This window comes from Myotis myotis, unplaced genomic scaffold, assembly GCF_014108235.1.
Source record: "Myotis myotis isolate mMyoMyo1 unplaced genomic scaffold, mMyoMyo1.p scaffold_m19_p_13, whole genome shotgun sequence".
NCBI classification, from domain to species: Eukaryota; Metazoa; Chordata; class Mammalia; order Chiroptera; family Vespertilionidae; genus Myotis; species Myotis myotis.
Window position 1 is genome coordinate 33,724,659 of NW_023416317.1, and position 12,879 is coordinate 33,737,537.

Here is a 12,879-nt window from a genome sequence, read left to right on the forward strand (position 1 = left end):
TCACAGCCCAGGGAGGTGGGAGAGCAGGGGCACAGTGGCGGGGAGGCGAGGAGATTCTGGGGTGTCAGGGGCCAGGGCTGCCGCCCGCACACAGGGGGCTCCTGGGCGGAGGGAGGAAATGGACAGGTGGGCTCCATCTCGGGCGCTGCAGTTCTGCCCCTGCTTATCTGGAGCCGTGTTCATGATCACGGACCGGTGGTGGTGCTGTTCTGTTTGGGAAGCGCGTTACTAAAGTGCTGTTTGAGGTTGCCGGTTCCTTCCAGGGGTCCTCAAACTGCGGCCGCCGAAAATATTTATCTGGCCCGCTGGGTGTTTTTGCCGCCGCTGTGTACACAGGAATTTGTTCATAGTTTTTTTTTAAACTATAGTCCGGCCCTCCAACGGTCTGAGGGACAGTGAACTGGCCCCCTGTTTAAAAAGTTTGAGGACCCCTGCTTCAGCCTGTATATTATTCGGCTGGGAGGCGTCATCTGACACCCAGGGGTGACTCAGGCTTTGTCCCGCAGCTGACCTGAAGCATCTGGCTGATTCATTCCTTAGTGGAGCCCCTGACGTTTTCCCAGGAGGGGCCTGGGAACTTGAGCTTCCAGGCCAAGGTCTGATCAAAGAGGTCTTCCTGGAGATTGTTCTCACTTCAAAATGGTGGAACTCCACAGAGACCTATGTACGAGATCACGCCTGCCGCCCAATGACCACCTTCAGGCCATAGCCGGTTGCAGCAATGATTTCTGGAGCCACGCAAGTTGGTGTGCCACCGACTGTGTACAAGGGGCCTTCCACCACAGCGGCCAGCCCGGAGTCTCCCAGGTTCAAGGACTTGGTTCCATCGGGATGCTCACACACCAAGAGGTTCTCTGGCTTGATGTCCCTGTGCACCATGTAGAGGCCATGGAGGTCCCTGGCAGCGTTGGCCAGGTTGTACACCAGGGCACTGCCATCTCGCTCAGTGTCCTTGGTTGAAGAGGTAATTGCATCAAAGAGGTCTCCACCTTCAACCAAGTCCATTACCAGGAAGAGCTCACTGGCCGCTTCCATCTCCTGCACCAGCATGATGATGTTTGAATGTTTCACTTGGTGCAGGATGGACACTTCATTCTTGACCAGGTGTTCCTTTCCACAACATGTGGCTTTGTGTGTCACCTTTAGGGCAAACTCCTTTTGGTGGACCTGTCCACGCACTCTTACTACTGCAAAATTGCCATCGCCAATAACCTTTCTGATTTTGTATTTCTCGAGAAGAGTCGATGATTCAACGCACCTGTTTCCATTCACGCCTTTGGGACTCAGGCAACGGTCAAGTTCAGGCCCGCCATTTATGTTGGAAGAAGATCTGCCATGTGTGGGAATCTGCTTTAATCCTCTGAAACTTCCTGGGCTAGTTGGAGAGGAACTGGAGGATATCCTCGACTTAGGAGTGGAGAGCTGGCTGCCGGGGATTTCATTAACTGAGGCTGATGACTGGCTGCCACGAGAGGGCTCAGGGCTCTTGGATCCAGAACTCTTAGCTGAGGAGTGAGAACACAATGACTTCAAGACAAGGCATTCGCTGTGATTTAGGACAAAATCATCTTGGGCGTAAGGGAATTTTTGAGTCCACATGTGATAAAAACATTGTCATCACCAAAAAGGTCTTGCAGGCATGTAACCTGCTTTCTGTCCAGTGTGCAGAGCCTCATGGCCACTGCTGAGTCTAGTTGAATGGCTTCAGTGATACCGGTTAAGACGTGTTCAAAGGAATGAGTGGTCTTTTTATTCAGGAGGATCCCGCACGGCTTTTCTAGGCTTCACTCCGCTTCGAATCACAGCGACTAACTTGGGTTTGATGAAATCTTTACTTTCCTTCACTTCACTTGCTGGCATCCATGGTGTAGATGCCCTGGGGCAGGATCAGGAGCAGTCGCTGGAGATGGCAGACACCAGCCCTTGAAGTAGCGGTAGAAGCACACCTTCTTCGCCTTCTTCTCAGAATTCAGGGCCTGAAGGTCCCGCGAGTGGCAGAAGCTGCAGTGGGCACTCTGTGTGGAGCTGGGGATAAGCTCGATCCCCTTGGAGGCCGAGCTGCTACTGCCCCCAGATGAGCTGGGCATCCCTCTCGGCGATCCTGGCCAGGGCCTTTGTCCTGTTCCTCCAAGTGCCCCAGCTCAGTGCTCCTGGTGCTGGCCATAGTGGCTACTCCGAGGGCTCCCAGCCAGAGCCTGCAGGTAGCCCAGTGTCAAAGCAAGAACCAGCTCAGAGACGCCTGGCGCCTGGCCCTGAGGGGCCTTACAGCACCAGGACACCTGGCTCTATATCCCACCCTCTCCTCGCAGGTGGAGCGCAACGCCCATCTTCTTTATGTATTTCTGATTCTCCCAAGTGTCAGCCAAGAACATAAGCAGCCTCAAAGTCCCCACTGTCACCCAAATATACTGGCACTTGGCCCTGGTTGCCCTCCAATTTTAGAATCCCAGTTTTGAAAATGAAATTCCAGCGTTAGTCTTAGAGTTTAACTTGTAGCCACTCATTTGGGCAGGGAGAACCTCCCACTCCTCCTGGTACTGTTTGTGCTTAGCACATTGCTGGGCACATAGTGGGTGATCAGAAAAAGATTTAGTAGACCACTGTTTCAGCCACTGAATCAGGTCAGCTGGTTGTGCTTCCTTTTCCTCATGCATGGCTTTCCATGGGCTCTTGTGGGCTAGGGGCCAGATTGGACTTCAGTTCCTGAAACCCAGACTGGTGTTCTGGGTCCCATTATCTTGCCCTAGTTTGGCTATGGCTCACATAATTGCCTGCCTACCGGATTTTCCAGTGTTGCCCATTTGGAAATTAAATTCAGTGACTCACCCATGGATTAGGACTCAGCCTTTTTTTCTTAGATCTTAATTGCTGACCATTGGCTATTGGGTGTGTTGGTCACCATGCCTTGCCCTTTGCCCCACTTCTATGGTTGGCCCCAGGAGTAGGACCATTTCTTCTATCACCTGTCCAGCCATATGATGCATCTAGTAGGGCCATGTATCCCCCAAATAATAAGATTATTAATGATACAATAGAACAACTATTTTAGCAAGAGCCATTATTTCATTTGGTGATTAAACCTATCTATAAGTAGGTATTATTATCCACGTTTTATGGGTGAGGAAACAGACTCAGGGAGAAAAGAAACTTGTTCTAGATCATCATATTAACTTTATTTTGCTGCATAACAAATTTCTACAAACTTAGTGCCTTAAAACAACACACATTTATTGCCTGAAAGTTCCCATGGGAGGAATCCGGGCACAACTTGGTTAGGTCATCCAGTCAGGGTCTCACAAGGCTTCAATCAAGGTGTCAAATAGGCTATATTCTTATCTGGATGTTCAACTGGGGAATCCATTTGCCAACAACTCTTTTAGGGTGTTAGGAAAATTTCTTTCTTTCAAGGCCTGCTTACTGGCTATCAGCTGAAGGCCTTTAGTTCCTCAAGGCTGCCTGCAGTTAACCACCACATGGCCTTTTACATAAGCAGTTCATATGGCTATGTTTTCACAGCCAGCAGGAGAATATCTCACTCCAGTTTACTAAGATGGAGTCATATATAAAGGAAAGTAGTCATGGGAGTGCTATCCCATCATGTTTACCGTAGATTCCACTTGCACTCAAGGAAAGAGGATTGTACAAGGGTGTGACTCATTGGCAATCTCCTTAGGGTGTGTCTGCCACAGTCACATAGCTGCTAAGCGGCAGATCAGGGATCACAGCCATGCCACCCTGCCTCCCTGCAGCCCCAGGTTTCCCATCTGCCACTGCTGCCAGATGGAATTGCCCTGTCTCAAGAGTCCGAAGACATAAAGATTGGAGACACCATTGACACTGTCCTCAAGGCCATGGTCACAGTTTTTTATGATCAAGTCCTTTCAGTTTTTCAATGCAAACCCTCTTGAAGTGGATTTAAAACAGGCCTGCTTGTTTTGCAATGTCATTTACACAGTACTCAGCCTTGTTGGGAGATTCCAGGTGGCTTATGGCAGTCAAACAGCAAGCCCTCCCCTGGAGCAAACCTGAGTAGATGCACTATGTAAACTCAAAAGGATGTTACATGGGGCTGAATTCCATTTCTCCTGAGAACTGCTTCCATATAGTGCAAACAAAGAAGAAAAAGACCTAATGCCATTTTTCAGTTTAAATCAATTCAGAAATATTTCTATCTGGCTAGACTTTAAGTACCTTTCTCAGTGAAATGTGAAGGAGATAGATCAGAGCTGTAGCCTCCAGGAAGAAAATTGTCAATGCATTAAACAGTTTCCTGTCACAGTGTCACGACATCCTTTTATTTCTGCAGAGATAGGCCCTGTCACCAATCCCACATGACAACCTTATCAGAGAGGTTGCCATATATCTGTGGATGTGCCTGATTTCTTGGCCTTTCTTTAATTTTCCAAACAGTGTTACAGAGGAGATCTGATGTGGTGAACAAGCTCCACAGAGAGCTTTTTCTACTGTTTATTAGTTTGTGATGAAAAACAACTCTGCAGAAACAGTGTATGCAACTCCTGAGTCCGAGATAGATTCTATGTTCATTCACACTCATAAAATATGAGAAAGATCAAGGAGGCAAAGCAACACCAGAGGGTCTTGATAGAGAATCAAGATTGCTTTAGTAGGTATACTAAAGGTGTTTTTTTTTTTTTATCACAAGAAAGTTAGGCAGCCCAAATAAAATTTTTTAATATGCCAGCACATTGTTCAGTGCTTCCATCAATCACAGCAGAATGCCACAGCAGCGGAAGAGCATGGGGAAAGCAAGGAATTTGGCTGAACTGAATTTATTAAAGTGCTGTAGAAGCAGATATTAGCAGTGCGTGCAAACTCAAGTCTTAAAATGCACTGTGTCTATAAGAGAAGGCAAGAAATTGTTTTACTACCCAAACTTTTTAAAAATACATACCATTGACAAAAATGTATTACTTTTTGAATTGCTTTTGTATTGGGGGAAATATTTAAGCAGGTTAAACCAAGGAAATAAATTTAAAAATAATGTATAGTATTTTACAAAATCAGAACTCAGAAGAGTTCCTAGAAAGAAGGGGGGTTAGAGGAGAGTCAGTGGGAAGTGGCTGTTAGACTGTCCTTTACACGCAACACAGACCACGGTGGGAACATCAGGTGTTATTTTGGAAAGTGGTTTCTGACTCTTACAAGGTTCTTTGTTTTCTGAGCTCACTGGAGTCAGAAGAGGGCTTGATTACTCTGGGGATTGGAGGGAAGGATCCAGGTGTGGAGAAATTTAGATCCAGTGTGGCTGGGTACTGGGTGAGGGACAGGTGGAGGTAAAACCACTCTCTATCCTCACCCCCACCCCAACCTGAAATCAATAACTGGGAGAAAGTTGAAGAGAGAGAAAAAGTGAGGTTGGTAATTACTCCATCCCTTAAGATACCTTCTGATATAATAGAAAACTAGATTGCAGCAATGAAATCATATAAATATCCTATGTAATAAAAGTATAGTATGCAAATTGTCCCCTCCACCGGGAGTTCAATCAGAGGACGGGACTGGCCTGGGAAAGGGAGGGAGGCCCGGCCAGCAGCCAGCAGCCACTAAGCACCCTACCAGTGCACAAATTTCATGCACTGGGCCTCTAGTCTCATATAAGTCTGGAGGAGGAAGATTCCAGAGCATGGTCAGCATCTCAGCATGAGCTGCACTCTGGAATTCTCTTGGCATTCCCCTCCAGCTGTAAGATGGCAGCTGCTGCTCCAGCCATCATATCCTACTGGGTGCAGGGTGGAGATAGGGGTGACACAGGCCAGTAAGCCAGGACAAGCAGAATAGGGAAACTGAGACAGATAGTTAAACAGCAGTTTGCAACCATCTAGAAAATCTAGATGCCAAGAGTTGCAGCCATCTAGTAAATCCTATCTTCCTTAAACCAGGGATAATACTTAAGAGTAAATGGTTTGCACTTCTCCTCAACCAGAGGGTAAATAGCTCAAATCACCCTACTCTGGGAGACAGATAGCAGAAATATAATTAGTGCCATTTGCCAACCATACCAAGGACAGATGAAGTTAAGAGAATAAACCTCATTTTGGTACATCAGCATAAAGCTGGTGAATATCTAATGAAATCCTCCCCTTAGACCTCCCCTAAACACCCAGCCTTTCAAACCCCTCAAAGCAAAGGTCCCAGTGCATGCTCTCTCTCCCAGGAGCATGCCCTCAGCCCCTTCTTTCCCCACAGGCATGCATCTCCTAAGCTCTAAGGGACCCCACAAGGCTTGCAACCAGGGCAGCAATGGGGCAGTTCATCCCAGACAAACCCCCTGAATCTGTCCCCAAGGCCTCCTTTCCTCTGACTTTATAGTGAGCCAAAGCCAACCAGCTTAAGTTCCTTTCCCAGCCCTTTCTAGTTTCACTGTCCCCCGCTTTAATAGATGTCCTCTACTGAATTTTTTCCTGTACAAAGTAAGAACCCACACACTACTGGCCAGCCCTAGGCAGACCCACTCATGGCCAGGTCCCCTTTCTGGTAACAGGGTGAAGGGATGCAGAGAAAGAGTAAAAGGGGTGAGTTTCACATGATCATGAGGAGCTGAAATACAGAGTAGAACTGAAAATGAAATATTCTTCTTCAAGTGGAGGGGGTATGGGTGAGATTTAAAGAGGATGAAGGGAGGGGCGGAGAGGGAGAGAGAATGATGTATAAATTCTGGTGAAATGCTCTGATATTTCCTTGATAGGCCATTGTTTGGAGGAAGCAAAAGAAAAGCCAATCACATGCAATTCTTTCCATTTCAAAATTTGGTTTTATAAAAAACTGGGCTCTAGGCCAGCCTGAGGCCAGAATGAGCGGACAGGATTGCAGTTAGGCGTGTCATCAAAGCAACTAGTAAAAGCTACACAATGATTCAATTCAAACACTTTCCAACGTAAAATGGATTTAACTCTCATTATCTAGGCTTTTAGTAGAACCAAAAATTTCAATTCACAAAGGCTCACAATTTAATCCACTCTGTGGTATTTGTCAGAGTGTCTCTTCCCATGACATTTTTTTTCTTCTTCCTTGTGAGAGCAATGCCATGCTTTTCAGCCTTGTTCCTTTCCTTCTCATTTTAGGCCTCAACTTTTTTTTTCTGTCTATTTATTGATGCTGGCTCACTTATCATAGAAACAAATTATTTCAATATGAATACAGAGTTGCTAGATGAAGCCCCAGGAACATTGCTATCAGAAAGAGAATTCTAGCATGCAGCTGTGGCCCGTATGCTTTTAAAAATCCCAACGTGTTTACATAACAGAACTGACAGGCAAAGGGGACAAGAGATGAGCTTTCAAAGGGGTGGCATAGCACAATGACTAAGAGCACAGACTCTGGACCCAGACAGTCTGGGTTTAACTCCCAGCTTGGCTACTTATACCTGGTGTGACTTTGGAAGCGATGGAATTAGAAGGCCTTGGTTTCCTCATCTGTAAAATGAGAATGATGTTATTAGCTACTTCAGAGCATATTTGTGAATATTTAATGAGTTAATAACACCAGAATCTAACTATTTACCTTCTCCATTACTACCTACCAATGGTGCCTGAGCTACCATCATCTCTTTATGGATTATAGTCAGCTAACTTGTCTCTCTGCCTCTACCCTGCCATGCCATGGTCTATTTCTCAGCACATCAGATTGACTTACCATTTTATTATATAAATAAAATGTAATGTCACTCTTCTGCTTCCACCCTGCAAAGGCTCCCCATCTCATTTGCTGGGAAGACAGTCTTCACAATGCCCTAAAAGTCAATATGTAAATAGGCCTCTTGTTACCTCTCTGACCTCATGTCCTGTGAGCCTTCCCTTCCTTCACTGTGTTCCAGACGTACTGTTTTTTTTGCTGCTCCTTCAACACACCAGGTGTTCTTCTGCCTTATGTGTCTGCTATGGCTGTTTCTTCTACCAGAATGTTCTTTCTTCAGTATCTACATGGCTCATCCATTCTTTTCTACCTTTTTTGAATAGCCATATTGGTATATAATTTATATACCATAAAATTCACCTGTTTTAAATACACACTTCATTGGTCTTTAGTATCTTTTCAGAGTTGTGCAACCATCACCCAAATCCAATTTCATCACCACAGAAAGGAATCCTATTCGCTTCAGCTTTCATTCATCCATTTTTTCCCATTCATTCTAGCCTTACACAATATTTAATCTACTTTCTGTGTTGATATGTTTGCCTACTCTGGACATATCATGTCAATAGAATTATACAATGTATGGCCTTTGTGATTTGTTTCTTTCACTTAAAATGTTTTCAGGGTTCATTCACGTAGCATGTATCAGTACTTCACTCCTTTTTATTGCTGAATAGTACTCCTTTGTATGGATATACCACATTTTTTTCATTAATCAGTTCATAGACATGTTGACTAATGCTATTGTGAACTCGAGGTTTATATGTAGCCATACATTTTAATTGTCTTGGGTATATTCCTAAGTAAGAAATTGCAGGGTCATTTTATATTCTATGTTTAACTTTTTGAGGAACTGCCCAGTTGTTTCCAAGAGTGGCTGCATCATTTTACATTCCCACCAGCAATGTATGAGAATTCCAATTTCTCCAGTCATCTTCAGCACATTATTATCTGACTTTCTGATTCTAGCCATGCTAGTGGGTATGAAGTAGTATCTCACCGTGGTTTTGAATTGCATTTCCCTAATGACCAATGATGTTGAACATCTTTTCATGGGCTCGTTGGCCATTTGTATTCCTTCTTTGGAGAAGTGTTTATTCAAAATCATTTCCCACTTTTTGCGGTGATATATCCCTAGCGCTTAGAGCAGCGCCTGGCACATACCAGTGGTTCAATAAGTTTTTGTTGAATGAATATATTAGTAAAGTGCTTAGAACTATTTGAAAGTGTTTTTCAAATAGTCACTGCAAAACAAGATGTTGTTTTTCCTGCATGGAAAGCACAATTCACAATATAGTGCTGCAATCATCCCACCAGTCAGCTCCACAGACCCTTGCCCAACAGGCTCCAAAGCTGCTTGAGTGCTTTTTCCTTACAATTTTAGGAATTTTTGTTTTATTATTTATAAAATAAGGAAACGACCTTGGTATTTACTTTATAGGTGATATGAAAGTGAAATGAATAATGTATGTGATGTGCGATTCAAACTAGATAGAAGTTTATTTCTCTCCCACATCATAGTCTAGGAAAAGCAGGTCATTCTGCTCCAGGAGGTAGCCCAGGCATTATCTTCCTTCCATCTTGTTCTTCCTCCACCTTGTATCTATTAATTAGCTACTGCTGCATAGCAAGCTTCCTGAAAACTTAATGGCTTAAAACAACAATTTTTTATGTTCTTGCTCATGGCAATTTGGTTTGTGCTCAGGAGGATGGTTCTTCTACTGATCTCATCTAGGATCTCTCAGGCAGTTGTCATCCGGTGGCTTGATTGAGGCTGGATGATGTGAGATAGCCTACTCACTGGATGGCTGTCAAGTGGGCATCTCTCTGCATGTGGTCTCTCACTGTCAAGGAGACAAACCCAGGCATCTTTTAGTGGCAGTCACAGGGTTCCAAGAAAGGAAAAGTAGAGGCTGCATGGCATCCTGAGACCTCAGCTTGGAATTCTGTTAATGTCACTTTTATCTCATTCTATTTGCGGGGGAAGGGGTGGAGAAAGAGACTTCTTAGATGGGAGGAGCAGCAAGGTCACATTGCAAAGGGGCATACATATGTAGGTGGCAGGAATTGGTGGCTATTGCAATCTACCATGCTTCCTCCTCTGTATGGTTGAAGCTATCTTTTGAATATCACATTTGCACTTTAATAGCTCATATGTGATTACCAGAAGAGAGTCATGTGTTGACAGTAAGCTACCCTAGACCCGTGGTCGGCAAACTGCGGCTCGCGAGCTACATGCGGCTCTTTGGCCCCTTCCACAAAATACCACGTGTGGGCGCACACGTACAGTGCGATTGAAACTTTGTGGCCCATGCGCAGAAGTCGGTATTTTGTGGAAGAGCCACACTCAAGGGGCCAAAGAGCCTCATGTGGCTCGCGAGCCGCAGTTTGCCAACCACTGCCCTAGACCTACTGAATCAGGAACCCTGGGGGTGGGGGCCTAAAATGTGTATTTAAATCACCCCTAAGTGTGAGAACACTGCTCTGTTGAATACTCTGGTGCTGGGTCCAACTTTCTTCTTTAAGGCCAATGCAGCTTTTCTCAAGCTGCAGGGAATCTTGGCTGCTGACATAGCTGTGTTCCTCAGTGGAAACTCCCTTCAGCTTCAGGGACCTGCCTTGCTCAGGGTTATACTCCCTCCTCACACGTAGTCCATGGCCAATTCCTGGTGGATGTAGGGATACAATCTCCTAACTCAAATTAGGACAACTCTAAAGAGTGTTCCCAGCTCCAGAGGTTACATGGAGCTGATGTGACCGGATTGCAAGTCAGCTTCTTTCCTTGCCCTATTCTACTTCTTTACTGCGTTAATTGTATGGCTCTTCAGAGCACCTCTAATATACCTTTTACACACAACTCTTCATCTCAGAGCCTGTTTCCAGGGAATTAATCCTAGACATATTTGAAATAACATAAGCACAAGGATTTATATAAGGGAAGATTGAAAATAACATAAATGCCCCTGGCATGGTCAAATGAACTATGTAGTCTGTGAAGAGAAATGTCGACTGACATGGAAAGAGTTCTGAAAATAGTAATAATAATGATAAAAACGAATAAACATGTGGCACTTACTATGTATAGACATTATTCTAAGGTCTCTATGTGTAGGTGCTGTTACTGTGCCCAGGTGAAGATGAGTAGGGAACAGATCAAGGAAGAGTCTCCCAGGTAAATAAAATGGTATATTTGAAGACCTAGGGGCAAGAAAGGACTTGAAATATTATATAGTAGGTCCTCGGGTTACGTCGGAGATCCGTTCCTACGGCGTGATGTAATGCAATTTTCTCCATAAGTCTGAACCCACCTGCATAAACACCTACGTCACTCACATGGAGCACATACACAGCAGTAATGAAGTGAAACAGTAAAAAAAAAAAAAAAAAATTAAAATAAAGATAACAATTCCTGACCTTTACTTGTGGTAAATAAATAATAAAAAACATAAAGCACATATGTACATACATCGAAATGACAGAACTAATTTTTTATTATAAATAAATGGGAGATGGCGACGTAACCACAAAACGACAAGTATCGAGTCCGACGTAACCCGAGGACTGCCTGTATACATAATTTATATATCAATATAAGTAGGTATATACAGCGAGTGGAAAAAAGACCAGAGATAAAGCTGGAGAGTTAACATGGAATTGGTACGAAGAAGTAGCATGACTGGAGCCTAGGGACCAGTTAGGAGGTTGTTATTCTGGTCCCCGCAGGAAGTGACAATGCCTTGAGTTAGGAGTGACAATAGACATAGGGACCAAATTCATGACCTAAAGTTAATTCAGTTTGATAACTTGGATCAGATGCGGGAAAAGAGAAGCAAATTTGGTTTTGTTTGCATATTAGTGGTGGGGGTACTGTCAGGTATAGGTGTTTGAAAATATTAAATTGGCTGGACATTCAAGTGAAGATGTTGAGCAGGCAGATGGATATATGAGTTTTGAACTCAATCCAAACTGGAGATTGAATTGGCAGTGTCTGCATCTTATTTAAAGGCATGAGACTAGGTGAGCTCACTTAGGAAATTAATGTTGGTAGAGAAGGCTTCCCTTCTGATGAGTCTGAGGCCTGATTTGATCAATCCTATATATATATGAATCTCCGTGAGACATTACCTTTAAGGGGCAGATGGAAGAGAAGAAGTACAGCAAAGATGATTAAATAGGAGTGTGGAGAAAATGAGAAAACCAGGAGAGGAATGCCCTAGGAATCTAGAGAAGAGAATGTTCAAAAGAGACTAATTGTTCCAGAGAATTGAAAGTGGGTCCTTTGGGCCACTTAGGAGGCCATTAGTGACAACAATAAGAGCAGTTTGGATAGTGGAGACCATATTGTGATGGGTTAAATAGTGAAAGCAAAGATAGAAGGAAGGAAGGAAGGAAGGAAGGAAGGAAGGAAGGAAGGAAGGAAGGAAGGAAGAAAGATAAGTAGGATGTGTGCAAAATGAAGAAATTTAGAAATATACAGTAATAATAAATTTGTCATCTAAAATAATGTCTATTAAGATCATAACTGTATGACTTTGGACAAGTTATTTAACTTCTACTTCAGCCATAGTTGTTGAGTATTAAATATTTTGGCTGTTTATGAAATGCTTATACTAGTGTCTGGTGTATACTAAGTACTAAACAATGGAAATTCTCAAAATAAAATAGAGGCATCATTACTACTTTTAGAATCATGTATTATCATGAAATGTCACACTCATAAGACAGGAAGTGAGTCTGAAGTTGAAATGCATTTTTAAAAATTTCATAGTACCAAAAACATATAGACAAATTAAATAAAGATTAAAGAAGAGCCACAGAAGGGAGAATTCATGTCCTTATTACTTGTCGTTATTTTTCATCCTAATTACCATCAATATTGCTTAACAGGTAGCCTGATCTCTTAGGGAGTCGGGGTGACTGCATTTTCGACTAGAAGTGAAGTAAATGTTCACTCCTGGGAGGTGTTATTTCTTTCAGCTCCAAAGAACCAGCTGGTGCTATGAAAACAGTTAATTGGATTTTTCTACCTCCCTCAGAAAAAAAGCTTCTAAAAGAGCTCATTCTCTTTTCAAATGGGAACATTGTATTCACAAAAATCTCATTGTAGCATCCATCTAGTCAAGTCTTTAAGAAGAGTTGGTACTTCACCTACTGGGTCTCCAGATGCCATTTTGACTAGAATAAATAGTGAATGATTTTTCTTGTTGGGGGGAGGGGAAATTCTTT

General features: G+C 43.6%; 1 pseudogene; it reads right to left on the reverse strand.

Annotated features, from left to right (window-relative positions):
• LOC118668608 lies at positions 1-1,988 on the reverse strand (annotated as a pseudogene).
• Positions 1,989-12,879: the final 10,891 nt, after the last annotated feature.